Source organism: Paroedura picta, chromosome 10, assembly GCF_049243985.1.
Source record: "Paroedura picta isolate Pp20150507F chromosome 10, Ppicta_v3.0, whole genome shotgun sequence".
Classification (NCBI taxonomy): Eukaryota; Metazoa; Chordata; class Lepidosauria; order Squamata; family Gekkonidae; genus Paroedura; species Paroedura picta.
In genome coordinates this window covers 40,061,813-40,079,152 of record NC_135378.1, presented here as the reverse complement: position 1 = coordinate 40,079,152, position 17,340 = coordinate 40,061,813, and the positions used below count along the sequence as shown (strand labels likewise).

General features: G+C 42.3%; 1 long non-coding RNA gene across 1 annotated transcript; it reads left to right on the top strand.

Moving 5' to 3' along the window:
• The first annotated feature begins 14,470 nt into the window (after positions 1 to 14,470).
• On the top strand, positions 14,471 to 16,622 carry LOC143819660 (uncharacterized). The gene is made up of 3 exons (XR_013225032.1): positions 14,471 to 14,510; positions 15,103 to 16,038; positions 16,505 to 16,622. It is a non-coding gene; the product is annotated as an uncharacterized LOC143819660 (long non-coding RNA).
• The last annotated feature ends 718 nt before the right edge of the window (positions 16,623 to 17,340 follow it).

Genomic DNA, 17,340 nt, shown 5'->3' with positions numbered 1-17,340 from the left:
TATGGCAATTTAAATTAAATCTAAAGCTTATATTTTTATCTCTGCTTTACTCAATTATGGACTTCATAAAGTTAATTGTGCCTGCACGAACAGTTATAATGAAGCTTAAAAGAAATCATAGTAAATAATTATTATTGAAGTATGGTGCATATGAACAATAGGGAGGCTTTTTTTTTTCTCAGATGTGTCCAATGAATCACACTGGGAAAATGCATTTGATTTGTTTAAGCAATGTTGATTGCCATCAAAGAAGCTGAAACAGCAATGAATATCAGTCTCATTAATCTATTGAAAATAAAGGGTAAAATGAAAACGAATACTGAACTGCATTTGATTCAAAATTCCATTAAAAGTTGCTTGAGAGATGATTCTTACAAAGAAATTAATTCTCACTCAGTGGAAAGAGCCAATTCACCCCAAATGTGAGGGGGGGGAAGTCTGCTGGCAACATAACCCGAAAAGGTATATTATTTAGTCAACATTTACTAATCACTGTGTCCTTAAACCATTGCATGTTTGAAAGCCTTACAGTGGATTATCTCCTTTCTCCAGAATCAGACACAGAGGGTTGCAATGGGAGAAGAGTTGTCCTGCCCCTTTGTGGTCTCGAGCAGAATGCCACAGGAGGCAATACTTTCCCCCATGCTCTTCAACACCTATATGCATCTTCTGGCACAGCTGGTCTAGAGTTTTGGGCTGGGCTGTCACTGATATGTGGATGACACCCAGCTTTGTCTTCAGATAAATGGACAGTCAAACGTCTCCCTAGAAATATTTGCCAGATGTTTGGAAGAGGTGTCTGGATGGTTCAGGTACTGTCACCTAAAATTAAATGCCTCCAAGATGATAGCCCTGTGGCTGGGTAGAAGGGGGCAGGAGCAGGAGCAGGAAGTCTGCCTTCCCTTCCTGGATGGTTTGCAGCTTGTGGCTGTGCCTGCTGCAGGAATTTGGGGGTGATCTTCAACTCTCCCTTATCTATGGAAGCACAAATCACTAGAGTAGCCTATATCAATACCTAGTATACAGACACTGATTCCAGAGCTACAACTGATTAATCACAAACTTTAGGGCATATACACAGTGAATACATCCTATAAAAGTTCTGTTAGTTCCCATGCTCTGATCTTGGCAGCCTTAGAGAATGCGAACACTCTGGTCAGTCATGTTTTGGATCAAGATTGTTGTATTACCTGTATGTTTTGCTGTTCCTCCTGTGGAACATGTTTTTTTCTTGTCTGCCTGTCTCCTGGATTTTCTTCTACTGATTCTGCAATGCCATATTTCCTGTTTCAGTATTCAAGGAGCCTTGCTTGCCCAGAATTCCTAGTATAACTGGAAAATCATTACAAAAAGGTAAGCTTGTTAAGCGGAGCTAGCTGACAAAGCACAAATGCTAAAGATCACGAGAAAGACAAACAATCCCAGCACAGTTGTGTTGGGAATTTTCTCCCCACAGTTTGCAGCAGCAACACCATCTCTTAAATTTTTACCTATCTCTGAAGAGCATTTTAACATGCAGAGCATATGGATCTAGCACAAGATCTGAATGAAACTTGCCATTTTAGACCCATTTGGTGAACAGAAAACAGAGAAGAACAAAGCACATATCGGTGCCTTATCCACCTTGGTTAACAAAACAGTAGGTTGTGGTCATTCTTGAGGCATCCCTATTATTCCAATATGAAAATACATATGAACACACAGGCCTGCCTTATGCTGAGTCAGCCCACTTGTCCATCAAGAGCAATAATGTCTACTCTGAATGGCAGCAGTTCTCTAGAAAAATTTGACAGAGATTTTTCATATTGCCTACTAGCTCTCTTTTTAACTGGAGTTTCTAAGGATGTAACTAAATTATTTATTTATACAATATATAACTTAACTTTCAGTCCTTTGAAGCAGTGGCCCCCAAACTTTTTATCACCGGGGACTGGTCAACACTTGACAATTTTACTGAGGCATGGGGGGGGGATAGTCTTTTGCCGAGGGATGCTGCCGCCTGAGCCCCTACTCCACTTGCTTTCCCGCCAGTGCCCCTGACTTCCCGCTGCCTCCTGGGGGGCACTTCCAGCAGCTGCTGCGCAGTGCCATGCCAAGGGGGAGCCCCAGCCACGGCAGCCACTGGAGAGCACCAAAGGTGAGCCCACGGCAAAGTGGTAGAGCAGCCCCTGTGGTAGTAGCCGGGGCGGAGGACGAGGAGGAGCCGCAACCCAGTACCGATTGATCTACAGACTGGTACCAGTCCCTGAACCAGGGGTTGGGGACTCCTGCTTTGAAGTACAACCAAGGCTGCTAGCCAATTAAAACATTCCTAATAATTACATTTTAAAACTGTTAACCTCCCCTCAAACACACACACACAGCATAAGAGCAATTAAAAACACAGCACTGGTCAGGAAAGAGATCACTGAAGGAATACCAAACAAAACAAGGAAGTTTTCACCTACTGATGGAAAATAGTAAAAGAAGGAGACAGATGGATCTTCCCATTGAGAGAATTGGTTTTGGTGCTACAACTGAGAAGGCCCTCTCCAGTGTTGTCACCTACCTAATCTCAGAAGGCAGAGGCACCCTCAACAGGGCCTCTGAGGACAACTGTCATGTTCAGGCTGGTTCATAAGGAAGTTTGTCCTGAACTATATAGGGCTCTGGGGGTGAAGAATTGTACCTGGAAACAAATTGGGAGAAAGTATAGATGGCCCAAAACTCAGAAGATATAAACCCTATGATCCATTCCAGTAAATCACTTGATGGAAGCTTTTGGCTTTCAGTACCAAGTGAAATTTCAGAACATTTCTGAAGGGCAGACCCACACAGAAATGTTCTGAAACTTCAGCTGGTACAGAAAGCTGTCATTGAGTTGCCGTATTCTAATCTGGATGTAACCAGGGCATGCACCTTCTGTATGCAGAACAGATATCATTTGTCTGAATCATGGCTTCTCCTCTGCCTTTCAAATATATCATAGTGTTACTTGTCCAATTATCATTTTCTAACACAAACAAGTTGTAAAATGAACAACAATTCCATGTGAATTAAAGAAAATAATGTGCAAACATAGGATTCAAGGGCTATGAATCATGAATGGCCATCTTCCAGATTTAGCCTGAAAAACATTTTAGCTCAGAAGCTGGTATTGTCAATGACAAATGAAAAATATTAAAATTAAGTGATGTGGACAAAGTAAAAATTTTTTCAAGATGTATCTTTCCTTGTTTGGAAACAGTTTAAGATGTGCAAGTTACAGAAAATAGAATCATGTCTTCTAGAATTCATCTTGTCAAGAACCCATCAGCAAACCCTTTCCACTGAAAATCCTTCAAGAATAAAAGATATTTGAAAAAGCCATCATACTGCTCCAGGTTTTTTTTCTTCCAAAGATTCCACTGAACCTTTGAGGACTATTCTTGTTACATATTGGCATGAAGACTCCATTGAGACTTTGGGCAGAACAGAACCACTAGACTCTGATGTTTAAAACATCATATTTCTTTGTATGAGACTATACACTGTCCTCTAAATGTCAAATGTATTCCATATACAGGGACTGAGAGAATAATTTCCAGCCTTACTGTGACTTTAATTCTTATTCTAGGCTGTCGCTAGACTCCAAAATCACCAAACAGTCACAGCTAGTAGCTCAATCCTCTAACTAAATTGAGTATAATTTATACCATGGAATCATGACACTGCATTTTCTCCACTCTGGAGCAGCAGGTGATATGAAAATGCAAAGTGACATTATTTTCAGATGCAGGTATGAAATGTATAACATGCTATGGATATGGGGAATAGAACTGAGGGATATGTATTTGGACATTAAGTAAATATGAAAAGGTGTTTAAATTATTATTGATATTCTAATGAGAGTGCAAAAGTTGGCTTGAAACTCAACATCAAGAAAACGATCATGGCATCCGGCCCTCTCAATTCCTGGCAAATAGATGGGGAAGAAATGGAGATAGTGACAGATTTTATTTTCCTGGACTCCAAGATCACTGCAGATGGGGACTGCAGCAAAGAAATAAAAAGACGCTTGCTCCTGGGGAGGAAAGCTATGGCAAATCTAGACAGCATCCTAAAAAGCAGAGACATCACCCTGCCAACAAAAGTGCGATTAGTCAAAACTATGGTATTCCCAGTTGCAATGTATGGCTATGAAAGCTGGACCATAAGGAAGGCCGAGCGTCAAAGAATTGGGGCTTTTGAACTCTGGTGCTGGAGAAGACTCTTGCGAGTCCCTTGGACTGCAAGGCGAACAAACCGGTCAGTCCTAGAGGAGATCAGCCCTGATTGCTCCTTAGAAGGCCAGATCCTGAAGACGAAGCTCAAATACTTTGGCCACCTCATGAGAAGGAAGGACTCCCTGGAGAAGAACCTAATGCTGGGAGCGATCGAGGGCAAAAGAAGAAGGGGACGACAGAGAATGACGTGGCTGGATGGAGTCACTGAAGCAGTAGGTGCAAATTTAAATGGACTCCGGGGAATGGTAGAGGACAGGAAGGCCTGGAGGATCATTGTCCATGGGGTCGCGATGGGTCGGATACGACTTCGCACCTAACAACAACAACAATCTCGGTCACGTGGATTATTTCCGTCACCAGCTGGATCGAGGCGGCTCTGCTGTGTTAGTTCTTTTAGATCCGTCAGCTGCATTTGACGTGGTTGACCATGAACTACTAGCATGCTGCCTCACTGGGACGGGGATAAGGGGCACAGCATTATGCTGGATACGCTCCTTCCTCCTAAACCAGACCCAGAGGGTGGCGTTGGGGGATGAGCTATCGAACTCATTTGGGCTCCCCTGTGAAGTACCACAGGGCTCGGTGCTTTCCCCCATACTTTTTAACATCTTTATGTGCCCTCTGGCCCAGCTGGTCAGGAGTTACGGCTTGGGTTGCCATCAGTATGCTGATGACACCCAGCTGTATCTCTTGATGGATGGCCGCCTGGATTCCCCCCCCCCAGATCCATTTGCCAGATGTTTGGAAGCTGTAGCTGAATGGCTCGAGCAGAGTTGTCTGAAACTCAACCCTGCCAAGACGGAGGTCCTGTGGTTTGGGGGGAAGGGATCAGATCAGGAAGCATGATTACCCACCTTGGCCGGGACGCAACTGACCATCGTGCCCCATGCAAGGAATTTGGGGGTGACCTTGGACACCTCGTTAACACTGGAGGCCCAGGTCAAGAAGGTAGCTGGCCTGGCTTTTCTCCATCTCTGTCAGGCCCAGCTACTAGTGCCCTACCTGTCTCCTGACCACCTAGCCAGTGTGATCCATGCGATGGTTACCTCCAGAATAGATTTCTGTAACTCGCTCTACGTGGGCATACCCCTGCGCCTGATTCGGAAATTACAGCTGGTACAAAATGCAGCTGCTCGGGTCCTCACAGGAACAGCTTGGAGGACCTATGTCCAGTCTGTATGAGGCAGCTGCATTGGCTACCGATTGCTAGCCAGATCAGGTTCAAGGTTTTGGTTTTAACCTTTAAGGCCCTCCGCAGTCTGGGACCCTCATACTTGAGGGACTGCCTGATCCCTTATGCCCCCCCGCCGGGCATTACGCTCAGTGGGGACTAATTTATTGGTGGTTCCTGGCCCCCGGGAGGTTCGTCTGGCCTTGACCAGGGCCAGGGCCTTTTCGGTCCTGGCCCCTGCCTGGTGGGATGAGCTCCCGAAGATTTGCCATCCTTCTGCAGGGCCTGCAAAATGGAGCTCTTCCGCCAGGCCTATGGTTGAGGCTGGTGCCCCCCTTTTTTGATCGCCCCCCCTTTACATCTACATCAGCAGTGACCCCTGGTTTTTCGGATAGTTCCGCCGCCATCAGCTAGGGTAGGTCGGGTGGGTTGGGGATTGTTTTAGGTGTTTTATGTACTAGGGGTTTTATGGGGGTTTTACATGTTGTTACCCGCCATGAGCCTCAGGGGAGCGGTGGGTTAGAAATATAATAATAATAATAATAATAATAATAATAATAATAATAATAATAATAATAATAATAATAATAATAATATGTCCAATAATGAAAACTGGGATTGTCCAACTCTCAGATTTTGGGAGGACTTCCCTGTGCTATTAACAGTTAAAATTCTCAGTTAAAGAGCAGGCACAGGTGTGTGTGTGTGTGTTTGTGAATTGCCCTCTATGAGTGCCTGCTCAGAACTGACATATGGACATACTCCCTTGTTCCTCTAGTCATGTACATAAATGAAATCACTGTCCTTGCACCAGAGTGATGTCCACAAATGCTGGCCCCATAGATACTTGTAACTGCACAGTTTGCCCAGCATCAACAGAGATCTCCAGTACTTATCAGGGTTATCGAAGAAATTGAGTGAATTATTCCATATACCATATTAGATGTTAAAATGGCATTGAAAGTGCAATACTTAACGGAATTATATAAATCTCCTGACGTTACTGTGCTTCTTCTTGTAGTTGTTGTTAGGTGTGAAGTCGTGTCTGACCCATCGCAACCCCGTGGACAATGATCCTCCAGGCCTTCCTGTCTTCTACCATTCCCCAAAATCCATTTAAGTTCGCACCGACTGCTTCAGTGACTCCATCCAGCCACCTCATGCTCTGTCGTCCCCTTCTTCTTTTGCCCTCAGTTGCTCCCAGCATTAGGCTCTTCTCCAGGGACTCCTTCCTTCTCATGAGGTGGCCAGTGCTTTGGCCACTGTGCTTAGAAGGATGTAAGGATATAAGTGGCAGACTCTTTATTGGTTATCTGGGACAAGAATGGGAGGTGAGCAGTCTTCATAAGAACTGATGAAAATTCAGCTTTCAGGGCAGCATTAACTTTTATCTATTGACATATTTAGGGTTGATCAGCCAGAAATATGAAATTTACAAGATAGTTTTCTAGAAATTCTGGATTCAGAATAATCACAAAGCATTGCATAACTTTAAATTCCTTGACAAATGTTCGAGGCAACAATGCATTATAAAATACTGTGGATGAGGACAATCATGGATAGAATCAAGCATGATATCTAGGAAGAATTAAAATTAAGTCCACAGCTTTCCACAAAATTTCACCACTAGCAGCTCTCAGGAGCAAACAGTATCTGAAAAATAAAATTACCTCCACAGTAAAAAAAAAATGCTGACTAGCATGTATTCTTGTTTAGTGGGTTACTTTAATTGCAATAGATGGTGATCTTTTGCTGAAAACATTTTTGATCCTTTGTCACTTAAAAATGATCATGACCTATTAATGCAATTCTACAGTTAATGCATAATGAAACATATACAGAACAATGTGTCATTAAGAAATATTTCTGATATACTCTTGACACATATTTTAGAGCAAGTGCATACAAGCCAACATTTCATCTTCCAACATATACAGATAAATATTTTTATATATAGCTGGCTAATTACAATGATACCTTGCCTGCTTAATATATTTAGTTAAAGAATTTTTAAATGGAAGACTTTTTAAATGGAAGTGATCTTTGACTAGAAGCAAAGTTATAAGAATTGTGTTTGTGCGTGTGTATGAATACACATATGCACATGTAAACTGACAGAGGCCTATATACATAAATTTGTCTCTGAAATAATTTGAGGGAGGCCAGGCCTCATTGGAATAGTCTAATTCAGAGGTAGTCAAATTGCGGCCCTCCAGATGTCCATGGACCACAATTCCCATGCGCCACTGCCAGCATTCGCTGGCAGGGGCTCATGGGAATTGTAGTCCATGGACATCTGGAGGGCCGCAGTTTGACTACCCCTGGTCTAATTAAATCAGATCTCAGCATCTAAGCTGGGATGGTACTGGGAAAGGAGACCACCAAGAAAGACTCTGCAGAGAATAGCAATTGCTAATTGCCTCAAAAGCCCCGTGCTGGTCTTACCGTAACTCAACTGTAACTTGAGAACACTTTACACCTGTGCACGAACACAAATTATTTGAGGGAGGGATGGATGAAGTTAGAAATGAGAACATTCCTAGTGTCTTGTCTATGAAGTTCTTTCAAGGAAAAATAGATCTAAGACAATATATTGGATCCAGGAAGCTTCGATACTATATCTCATACACTCCTCCTTAATATAGCCTTTGATCCATATGACTTTTATCCATGCAACTCTCATGATCCTCATGGTGATCATCTTTCAATTTCAACAGTAGGAAAGCTCATTGGATACAACCCAGTATGTTTTCTTTATATAAACCCTGTTAGTGGCCATGAGTATGCCAATAGGATATAAGTGTTATAGCGGGCAGGGTCTTTTTTTCTTCCAAACAGTTGGAAATCATGTTTCTAAGACATCACAGGGACAATATGACAGACAGTTCTGTTGCCAAAGAGGCATGTAACAGCTGAATTATAGTTGCTAATTCGTACTTGTTTTGATTCCTTTTCTAATTAGTGTGTTTCTTCCAAGGAAGTATGAAATTTATTTCAAGACATATAGATCCGGAGTTAGCTGTTTTTTTAATGCAAATTCTGTTTTGGGAAATATGTATGAGGTTTGGAAGTATTCATTATATCAGATGAGGTTCTAGAAAGTTTATTCTAAAATTTAAAGAAATTATACAGAAAGACAGAAATGTTCAATAGTTTATAAGACCTATCACAGATGCATACTCTGAATCCCCTTTTCTGGCCTATACATCGTCCAGGTAAGAAAGCAAGTGGGGGTGAATTCATTTTGCAAGGGAACAAAGTATAATAATACTATAGAAATAATATGGTAAATGATTAAAGTATGAATGTCCAAAGTACACAGTTGAACACACACTCCTAAATGTGTGTACCATAGTTCAGCTGATTTAGAAGCATATAAGCCCTTTTAGGATTGCATTGTTAGAGCTGCTTCTCTTACAGCTATAGCTGATATGTGCTTGGGTTATTTGAAACAACCTTAGTGCACCAATTTATATATTTACCATGACATTCACCTGGAAAGATTTTTGCACCATCTCCTTTATGTATAAACTGGATATTTCATCCCAACTTTTGATCAGGTATTATTTATTCAGCATTTTCCCCTTGGAAGTGGAGAAGCCACGTGAACTGACACCTACATTGCTGTGGGGTACATGGGTCACATACACTTGAGGGGAGAAGAATAAGCTATTCCTCTATCATACTGAAATCATTTTCAGTCCATTGAAGTCAATGGGTGCAGCTGCTTAGGATTGCACTGCATGGAAATTTAGCAGCCAGGTAGCTATTGGCTCAACATGCATATTAGCTTCTTCTCCATCACTATCATGCAGTTGGCAACTGTACTGTGTAAGTCAATCTATGTAGCAAATACATATGAAAAGTTTGTTGTGCTGAGAAGCTACAGAGACTAAAATAATTTCCATATACTAAATTAAAACCTAACTCCGCTATTGGAGTGATATTATCTGAAATAGTACCCTGCAAAACAATCTTTAGCTAGCTAATCCTTTTTCTTTTCAAGTAGTCAAAGTACCATAAATACACATAAATATAGAATATCCTCATGATGAGTGCCACTTTGTGTGAACAAATGCTATACTACTGACACATTTGAGAATGTCAAATAAATATCCTTGCCACTTGAGAAAGTGGATGCTAATCATGCAACCAGGATAAGTACTTCCCGTGTATACTATCTATTAGATAAGGCTTGTCAGGGCATGTAGTTATCATAAGATAATCATAGCTCTAGTGATTGCAAGGTATAAATCACAAGAGAATGTAACTTTGTAAATAAATAGTCAGCTAGAAACCAACTCAGCAAAAGCATTCACTGAACTTGGTGCAGTCTAGCTCAGCCTCTCAAGGAAAGACAGACTTGTTTCTCTAGATAATCAATATTTTAATAAAAGTAATGATACAGTAATGCTGCCAGTCACTTCTGAAGAAGAACGAGATGTGAAGATATTTCACATGACATAAACTGTGTTGTGGCGGGGAGCAGTAGAAGAATTTAGGGAGAGGCAAAAGGAACTTGGTGAATTTAGGGAACTGAATTCCCACATGTGTATATTGCTTGCTTTGCTGAACAACCAGTAAGCCAACATTAAAGTATTGTTCCCTCATCCTTTTTGGCAAGATACTTAAACTTAATTCAGTATTGAAAAGGAGTCTGCTTAACTCGTTTGGATGACTCATATCTGAATTAAATAGCATCAGCATATTTATAACTGTTTTGCATTTGAAATGTTCATTTCTCATAAGTGTTGTGGTGCATCCAATTATAACTGTTTGTCTTGTTTATAATAAACAACTATGAACTGTGAAACACATGGCACTTAAATCATACATTAAATCAGCATCATGAAATCAGATATTGCCCCACAGATGGGAACAGTTTTCATTGCAACACAGGGCATGGCTTATAAAAAAATACATGAAGCATTGATACTGCAGGTAATATGAGTCATTAGATTAAAATGTTGCTCATTTTAATTGGACATATAGCTATTGAGAGCTCTTTGAAATGTGTCAACCTGTTGAAGATCTCAAAGGCCACCTTCAAGGTAACAGTTTCCATGAGAATGCTGAAAAATTCTCCAGCAACATTTGCAATGAATCATAGAATCATAGAATCACAGAATCATAGAGTTGGAAGGGTCCATACAGGCCATCTAGTCCAACCCCCTGCCCAACGCAGGATCAGCCCTAAGCATCCTAAAGCATCCAAGAAAAGTGTGTATCCAACCTTTGCTTGAAGACTGCCAGTGAGAGGGAGCTCACCACCTCCTTAGGCAGCCTATTCCACTGCTGAACTACTCTGACTGTGAAAATTTTTTCCCTGATATCTAGCCACCTTTTAGGAAGGCCTCATATGCCAGGGATTCGGTCACACATTGCCTCCCCTCTAATAAGCCCCTTCTCATGACAAAACTCGTGGTTATGCTACTCGTGGGGAAAGCTAGTACACACAGCAATTCATTCCTTATTAACTTCTGAAGAGAATTCCAACCAGTTGTGCAGTCATTTTATAACTCCATATTCTAATCCACATTTTGCCTTCTGTCGAATTCAGCAAATGTGAGAAAATAAAAATAACAGCAGCCACACATAAACTATATATAGCCACTGTAGCTGTTCCTTAGTTAAAATCCAGTTTTTCATTGTTCAGGAGCTAAGAAATTTGATATTTTAAAAGATGCTGTGAAGTATATTTCCTTCAACTGTTTGTGGTCATGCTCCACAATAACTTCTATCAATCAAGGGCACGTAAACCCTGAGCTATGAAAGGCTGGAAATAAAACTGACTGAAGAAAAAGTTGCTCACTTGTTTGCCAGATTTACACTTCTGCTGGGAATTCAACCAAAGTAAACTGATGACATAAAAGGGGAGCTCAACAGTTCCCAGATCTTAAGACCAAATGTTTCATTTTGCAAGAATGTTGGGAAACACAGCAAAATGTGCCATTGTATGGCTTTACTTGTCAGGAAAATGATTAAAATAACAGTGTAAAATAGTCCAAAATGATCTCACTTTATCTGCAAGTTCATGGCAATATTAGAATGTGTTACATCTATCCCTGAATGACAGTAGAGTTTTCTTGTTAAAAGAGTGAGTCAATGAGAAAGTAATTTGCCTGCTTACTTTTGCTCTGTGACCTACTATAAACCTTGGTGTGTTTGCCCATCTGCACTGTGATCTGCCTCGTGGTCTTAGAATTGGTCCTTTGATGCTTGAACTTCTGAATATCTGTGATCTGACCCTGAACTATCTTTGGACTATGCTTGCTACCTCTTGCCCCAGATGCCTACTGGATCTGGACAGTTTGCTTCCAACACTGCTGTGAAATGGTGGCTGAAGCAGCTGTGGCTTGCAGAACAACTTGAGACAAGGCAAAAGTTCTGTGTATGCCTACACCATGGAGTCCCAGATGCTGACTCAGGACCTGGATTGCCATCAGTCAGCTGCAAGGTGACAACACTTCATTATAATAAAATACCAGTGTATTAGAACCAGTAAGATTGCCAGAAAAAACTTTGTTATCCACAAGCAATTACAATTCCTAAGAACCCAAAAATTCTGCAGTAATTATCAGCATACTCCAAAGGTTGTCTCTAGTCTTTACAAAAAGCTATGGGGCTTTGCTAATTTGTTCAGGAAGTCTGATCAGCATTTTTACGTTGTCCTGAAATTTAATTTGTTTCATGGTGATTCTTATGCTGAAACCATAATGTAAACAAAGTTTCCCCTTTTATACTTACATGTTTAGCTTGTTAGCAAAATGTCTAATTAGAAGGTAACTGAGAAATGCTTCTAAAACTGAGCAACCAGAGAGACTGTTCTTGCTTACACACTTGTAAAAACACCCTTTTTGATTCTAAAAGTGAGGAAGAGTAGAAATATATTTTAAAAATTACAAGCTAACAAAAGCTGAAATAAACAGGTTAAGGTGTTGGTCAGAATCAGCACAACAAAGTCTGAGTCTGGTGGTAACTGTAAGACAGTACTCTGGGTACAAGCTTTTGTGTGCATGCACACTTCTTGAGATGCAATAAGCTTACCAGTCCATAAATAGGTAAAGGGTAAGCACCAAACAGAGTAATAAAGAATTAATAAACATGTTTAACTGACTCAAGGACTAAAACAGGTGCAACAAGCTTCATTTCTATGGTTAGTATTTGTTTGAATTTAATTCTGAGGGTATTCTGCGGGGCCAATTGTTTGGTTTTGAATATGCTATATCAACTTTTCCTCTATTCTGTCTCTTATCTTTAAACCACTCCTGTGAAGTGAAATAAATAATTGGCTAAGGGCACCTAAGGAGGGCCCTGTCTGTGATGAGGAAGGGTGCTGATAGACCCCTTCCTCATGACTGACAATTGGAGGGCCCAATCAGCAGGCGCTTTGCGCCTGCTGTTTGGCCCCTCCGATTGTCAGTTTGGCGGCAAGGGACCAATTGCGAGCTGCGCTATGCGCGGCTCGCGATTGGTCCCTTGCCACCGGACTGACCATTTGGGAGGTGCAAAGCACCTCCCAAACTGCCCCCTCGCACGTCCGCCGCGTTTGGATGACCTTCCCCATTTCTTCCCTAGCTGCCAAGAGGAGCGGCGCCCCCCCAGGCGACATCCCGTGCCGCCGCGGAGACACGCCACCAGCACCTGGCGAGCACACGGGCCGCCTCGCCCCCACCACGATCACCGCCACAGCCACCGGGGGACCACTGTGGCCCACTCTGTCCTGGCCCGCCCACCGCTGCTCACCCTCAAGCCTACCCGTGCTTCAGTCCCACCGGCAGCCGGCCCCAACAACCAATGCGGCCCAGAGCCTGCGAAAAGGATGCCCGCCAGCCACGCCGCCACCAACGTGCCGCCCCCCACCAACCTCTCTCCCAGCGCCCACTGCCAACTGCCCGTGGACATCTCCTCCCTCACCCCGATGACCACAGTTAGGCGCCGGCGCAGACACACCACAAGATGGCCCGCCTCGGACACACACTCCGGCGGCGGGGGGGAGGGCTCCCTAAGGCTCCCACCAGCCCCGGGAACAGTCTGCCGGCCACTAGCGCCCGCTGCATTTCAAGGGCAGCGGGCTTGATTACTAGTATTATAAATAAAACTGTTTGAATGTTTCAATTTCCAGGAAACACAGCAGAAAGTTTGATGAAAATATAAGAGATATTATACAAAATCTGAAAGCTAGAAAATTGACAGACATTCAGTCCTGAACACCTACTGACAGGGCAAGCAAGCTACCCTATAGGCTGGTGGGGGACAAAAAAGGGGGGGGAGGATTTGTTTGGATTTGTCTGAATAAATTCAGGTTGAATCCAAAGCACCCAAAGCGCTGTTCCCTGGCTCAGATTCAGCTGAATTGATTTGAATCCAAAGCAATTATGTGGCATTAAAGTTATTGGCACCATAAAATGAATGGGAATTTTCCCTTCCAATATATTCCATGGTTGGGGTGGCAGGAGGCTGTTTTCAAAAGAACCCCCAAGTTACAAAAAGACTGGACCATGGGGTCCAATTCTATAGGCACTCTAATAGGGTGCCCCTATCCAACCTGTATTGTTTTCTATGATGAGACATTGAAAGAACATTTTTTCTCACTATGGAAATAATAGAAGTTGGATGGGACACCCTCTATGGGTGTCCATAGAATTGAACCTCCTGGTTCAAACTTTATTGTTATTGTTATTGTTATTGTTATTGTTACATTTATTTCCCGCCACTCCCTACAGGCTCATGGCGGGTAACTAGTCTTAAAATCCCCCATTAAAACCCCCACTAAAAGACTATAAAACACAGCGGTAACTTGGGAGCTCCTACAGCTATATTACAGATTTGGTGTCTCTACCTCAAACCCTTGGCCCTCTCCCCAATAATGGCATAGATAGAAAAATAAATATTTGGTTCCTTTAAAGCAAGATAACTGCTATAGATGATGGTCAACAATCACTTTGGATGTGCATTGTGAGTATTCTGATTGGTTATGACATCATTTAACAGGTCTCATAGCATAGCAACCACTATGGTAACAATGGAAACCCTGAATCACAACCAAGGATTATTGGGTTTGAGATAGGGAAAGCTGCTGCCTCTCAGTTCAGGTACATTTTAAAAAAATGTATTATCAATGTAATACAAATATCATTATTAGTGCAGCCATAATACAACATACTGTCTTGGGCAAGCCATTTACCACCCTAGGGTTGTCTATAACTGCAAAGGAAGTTGTTTTTTTAAAGAACTCTTTATTAAGTATTTGCCATACACATAAAGAAAAAGAAAGCAAAGAAGAAAAAGAAAATGAGGGGGAGAGAATGAAATAAAAATGGATTAAGTAAAAAGAGAGGGAGAAAAATCCAAAATAAAAAATAGAAGAAAAAAAGGGGGAAAGAATTATTCCTTATTACCATTATATCTATCCTCAAGTGAATGAAATCAATCTTGATTATCTTATTCCATAAATTCTTTGGTTCACAATTATGACTGTTCTTTCTACAGACAGAAGCATGATTGTAGATGTTCAGAGCAAACTTTATTCTGTTAGATGTTTATATTTCAGAGGTGTGTTTTTAATAACATTTAATATTAACAAAAGTGAAACATTACTATAGTTGTGGTAATAGTTGTAAAACCAGATTGTTCATTCACTCTCCTCATCTTCATCCTTCTCCTCATCTCCCTCCCCATTTTCAGGCACTTCACTTGAACTGTCTGTTCCCGTGGTGTTCTCAGTTCCTGTTGGTTTTGAACTACTGGTCTTGGAAGTTCCTTTTCCTGCATCTGAACTCTTTTACAAAATGGACTTTTGATAAGAAGTAGAAGGTGGTGCTGGTGGAGCAGGATCAGCAGCGGGAGCAGGCGCAGGATCAGCAGCAGGAGCGGTAGAAGGAGCAGGAGAATTAGAAGATGGTGGAGGAATAGGAGGCACCAGTAGTTCTAGTGTTGGTACAGATGATGGTTCATCAGGATTGGATTCCGCTAAGGATGATCTTGCACTGGCGAAGCTGCGTATTTTCTCATCTTCATGGTGCAATTTGTCCACCTTGTTCTTTTCTGTTTTACACAAAGGCTGGTCCTTGAGTTGAGGAGTCTTCTCCATTGACACAGAGCTTCATTTGGGATGCTCTTTATCTGGGGTGGATTTCTTAAATCTCCACAGAAAGCTCCTATCTTTGGAAGCAGAATGTTGACAGCAGATCTTAATCAGGCAGATTACAACAATGATAGCCATGAGTATAGCAGTCACGGAAACAGCCAACACCATTTTATTTCTGTACCCATGTTCTGGAATTCCTTGCCTTGCTGGCAAAGACTTCTCCAAGTTTCTTGAACTTGCATATTGGATACATTCTTGGAAGGCCAGAAATATGACTTCCACAGATATGAGGTCTCAGTTACATTTTCACTGAAAAGTTTCATGAGAAGGAAAAGTTTCCACTAATCTTTGAAACGTCACCGCGGCCACGTGTAATCCGAAGGGCATCCGTGTGAACTGAAATAGTACCTGAGGTGTCGAAAGGTTGTCTTTTCTTTATCTCTAGCATTCATTGGGAGTTGCCAGTAGCCCTTGGTTAAATCCAGAACTGTTAGAAAACATGCAGTACCAAGTACATCTGTTCATGGCATCGGGTAGGCATCAAATCTATCCACCTTGTTTACCTCCCTAAAGGTATCCCCTGTGCAAGGACCAAGTCATGTCTGACCCTTGGGGTGACGCCGTCCAGCGTTTTCATGGCAGACTCAATAAGGGGTGGTTTGCCAGTACCTTCCCCAGTCATTACCGTTTTACCTCCCAACAAGCTGGGTATTCATTTTACCGACCTCGGAAGGATGGAAAGCTGAGAAAACCTTGAGCCGGCTGCTGGGATTTAACTCCCAACCTCATGGACAGACAGCTTCAGACAGCATTTCTGCCGCTTACCACTCTGTGCCACCATATGCTCTTTACCTCCCTAAAATTTACACAAAACCGGGTGGTCCCATCTGAATTTGGTACAAGCAAAATAGGACTTCTCCAATCACTTAGATGGCTCTATCACTGCTAACTGAAGCATGTCTTCCACTTCCTTTTTTACCGCTTTCCATCTCTTTCCAGGTAAAGGCCTCCATGGAGCTCGGACTAATACATCTTCTGGAGTATCGATCTTGTACTCGTCAATGTGGAGAATCCTGGTTTCTTGGAAAATACTCCAGGAACTTTCCCCAATACTCTATAAATATCCAATTTTTGCCTTTTGGTTAAAGTCTCTTCCAATTGCGGTTGTTCTTTATCTCTTTCTGTCCCCTCCTGCCATGGGCTTTTCCCTTCTGTTAACTCCATGGGATCTTTAGCTAACTGACTGGTGTCCTCTGGTATCCCACCATGCCAAGCCTTTAGATGGTTGAGATGTAATTTCTTCCTAGCTCTTCTCCCCTCACCACACTGGACTTCATACGTCAGAGGGCCAATGACACAATGTATGAGAAAAGGACTTTGCCATGGGTCTCCCTGAAAAGGAGCCAATATGCTTCGGCTGACCAGTACCTTGTCTCCTGGCTGAAAATTGCGGACCTGGGTCTGTTTATCATAGTACGCCTTCTGGGCTCTCTGAGCTCTTTCTAAATTTCCCTGGGCCATGGCCCGGGCAACCTCCAACCTGTTCCTTAAAGATCGTACATATTCGGGGGGAGATTGTCCCGGGTCGGGGTTAATAGGGATCCATTGGTCACCCATGATATCTCTGGGCTTGCATCCATATATTAACTCAAAGGGGGCAAAACCCCTTTTGGGGCTTGCAATGTTTCTCTTAAGGTTTAGGCTTGCAATGTTTCTCTTAATGTGAATAATAATGGGTCTACAAATAGGTCCCAATTTCCTGGATGGTCATGGGCCAATTTCCATCCGTTTAATAGTCTGGTTCATTCGCTCCACGAGTCCATCTGTCTGAGGGT